At 43.2% G+C, this 3,567-nt stretch overlaps 1 protein-coding gene across 1 annotated transcript in view; it reads left to right on the top strand.

Annotated features, from left to right (window-relative positions):
* The window catches only part of LOC118400839 (otogelin-like protein), a 64,264-nt gene that overhangs the window by 40,752 nt on the left and 19,945 nt on the right, over positions 1-3,567 (top strand).

Genomic DNA, 3,567 nt, shown 5'->3' with positions numbered 1-3,567 from the left:
TGACAGTCACTAACCTCGATTTCAACTTCAAATCCGACTTCAATTCTGACTCAGCTGTTCCTTTGTTACCATACCAGACCCCATTCCTTTGCTTCACGGGCTACCAAAACGCTATAGGCGTAGACACGGTAGATGAGCCAGCATCCTGGTGAGACTGAGGCGAAGAGAAAATTGACCGGCACTCCCCTCTGTTCTGTTGGCAAATGTCCAGTCACTCGAGAATAAGATGGATGAGCTTAGTTTGAAAGTCTCCTATCAGAGAGACTTGAAAATCTACAATATTATGTGCCCAGCAGAGACGTGACTGGATGACTCCATATACGTAGAACTCAGTTGTTTCTCAATGCAGCGACACGATCGGACAAAACCGTCCTCTGGGCAAGTCCAAAGGAGGATGGGTGTGACTTTTCATAAACAACAACTTCCAGTGTGAAGGAAATCTCACCTATAGGAAATCTCACCTTATATAGAATAGCTCGTGGTAAGCTGCAGACCATTTTATCTAACAGAGTTCTCACCTGTAATTATCATGGCTGTCTACATCACTCGCACAGTCGTTAAGATGGCCTGATAGCGCCTCTTCCCCCACAGGAGGCTGAAAATATTTGGCCAGAGGCTTTTATCTATCAAGAGTTATCATCTGTTATTATCACAGCTGTCTACATCAGGGGTTCCCAACCTTGAGGGTGCATCCCCTCAGCGGGGCTCCAATGTTTTATGACGGGGGCGTGGGACCTTCCTTGAACAAACATATTTACATTTTTATACTGGATCTAAAACTATCCATATAGTCGTGATGACTTAGGCTAGAAACAAAAGCAGTAAAATGCCAGAGGAAGATGCAACTCTAAAGCACATGGGAATGTGGTATGGCTCTGACATTCTGAAAGCTGAGCTATAACTTTCTAAAGTCAAAGAGTCAAATTAATGGAACTTTGCATGGGAAGTCATCTTATACAACGTGTGACTCTGTCGCTATCAATTGATCTATCCACTTTATGTAAAACAATATGTAAATTTAAATAGAGTTCATATAATTTATGATAATAGATCACATGTAGTAGCGAAATAACTTTTGGGGAAATCAGGTCAAGACTATATTTTCCTAATAAATTATTATTATTATTATTAAATAGCCTACGTAAAATATGTCGAGTGTAGTTACACTATGTAGAATTACAAAAACTAGCTTCAAAACAACATTTTCCTAGTTCTCTTAATTACGTCACATTATCGTCACGGGAACCCCTTGTCTACATCCCTCCACAAGCCAACATCACTTTGGTACTCAATGAACTGTATGGGGCCATAAACAAAGAAACTTCTCACCCAGAGGCAGTGCTTCTGGATGATGGAGACTTTAACGCATAGAGACCTAAAACTGTTCTACCACACTTTGACCAACACTTCCTGCATCACTCTGGGCACTAACACTCTATACCACTTTGTATTCTACCCACAGAAATGCATACAAGATCCTCCCTTGTCCTCCTTTTGTCAAATGTCGTGCTCAATACGGAAGTGGTCTGATGAAGCAGACGCAAGGCTACAAGACTATTTTGCTAGTACAGACTGGGATATGTACCTGGATTCCATCCAACAGCATTGAAGAGTTTAACACATCTGTCACGGGATTCGTCAATAAGTACCTACTTGCTCAGCATTTAACAACATAGTCCCCTAAGCTCATCACCAAGCTGGGGACCCTGGAATTGAATATCTCCTTCTGCAACTGAATCCTGGACTTCCTGATGGGCAGGCGACAGGCGGTGAGGGTAGGCAACAACACCTCCCCCACGCTGACCCTCAACATGTGGGCCCTCAGGGTTGTTTTCTTAGTCCCTCCTGTACTCCCTGTTCAACCACAACTGTACACGACTCCAACACCATCATCAAGTTTGCTGATAACACGATGGTGGTAGGCCTGATCACCGACGGCAATGAAACAGCCTACAGAGAGGAGGTCAAAGACTTTTCAGTGTGGTACCAGGATAATAACTTCTCCCTCAATGTCCGTGAGACCAAGGAGGGCATGTCAGCGCCTCTTTCCACTTAAGAAGCTGAAAAGATTTGGCATGGGCCCTCAGATCCTCAAAAAGTTCTACAATTGATCCATCAAGAGCATCTTGACGGGCTGTATTACCGCTTGATATGGCAAATGCACCACCCTTGAAGACAAAGCGCTGCAGAAGGTGGTGTGGACAGCCCAGTACATCACTGTGGGTCGAACTCCCTGCCATCCAGGACCTCTATATCAGGCGGTGTCAGAGAAAGGCCCAAAATTGCAACCCAAGCCATACTGTTCACTCTGCCACCATCCGGCAAATGGTACCGGAGCATCGGCTCGGAACAACAGGCTCCTAGACAGTTTCTACACTCAACCCATAAGACTGATAGATAGTTAATTAAATGGTTACTCTGAGTATCTGCACTAACCCTATCTTGAACTGACTCTATGCACACTCACAAAACTATATATGCACACTATATACACACTCACACAAAACCCACACACATTCACATACACTACATACACACGCACGCACACACACACACACACACACACACATAATGACACAACACAAATGCACACGTACGTACGCACGCACGCATGCATACACACAGAAACACACACACACTTTTACACTCATGCTGCTGCTACCCTGTCCTTTATTTTACTCTTATTATTATCTATCCTAAAGCCCAGTTGCTTCAAGTACCTACAGTTGAAGTCGGAAGTTTACATACACCTTTGCCAAATACATTTAAACTCCGTTTTTCACAATTCCTGACATTTAATCCCAGTATAAAGTCACTGTCTTTGGTCAGTTAGGATTACCACTTTATTTTAAGAATGTGAAATGTCAGAATAATAGTAGAGAATTATTTATTTCAGTTTTATTTCTTTCATCACATTCCCAGTGGGTCAGCAGTTTACATACACTCAAATAGTATTTGGTAGCATTGCCTTTAAATTGCTTGACTTGGGTTAAACGTTTTGGGTAACCTTCCACAAGCTTCCCACAATAAGTTGGGTGAATATAGGCCCACTCCTCCTGACAGAGCTAGTGTAACTGAGTCAGGTTTGCAGGCCTCCTTGCTTGCACGCGCTTTTTAGTTCTGCCCACAAATGTTCTATGGGATTTAGGTCGGGGCTTTGTGATGGCCAATCCAATACCTCAACTTTGTTGTCCATAAGCCATTTTGCCAGAACTTTAGAAGTATGCTTGGAGTCATTGTCCATTGGGAAGACCCATTTGAGACCAAGCTTTAACTTCCTGACTAATGTCTTGAGATGATGCTTCAATATATCCACATAATTTTCCTCCCTCATGAAGCCATCTATTTTGAGAAGTGCACCAGTCCCTTCTGCAGCAAAGCACCCCAACAACATGATGCTGCCACCCCCATGCTTCACGGTTGGAATGGTGTTCTTCGGCTTGCAAGCCACCCCCTTTTTCCTCCAAACATAACGATGGTCATTATGACCAAACAGTTCTATTTTTATTTCATCAGACCAGAGGACATTTCTCCAAGACATACAATCTTTGTCCCCATGTGCAGTTA

Source organism: Oncorhynchus keta, chromosome 22 (genome assembly GCF_023373465.1).
Source record: "Oncorhynchus keta strain PuntledgeMale-10-30-2019 chromosome 22, Oket_V2, whole genome shotgun sequence".
NCBI classification, from domain to species: Eukaryota; Metazoa; Chordata; class Actinopteri; order Salmoniformes; family Salmonidae; genus Oncorhynchus; species Oncorhynchus keta.
The sequence above is the reverse complement of the archived record's forward strand: the minus strand, read 5'-3'. Positions and strand labels throughout refer to the sequence as shown.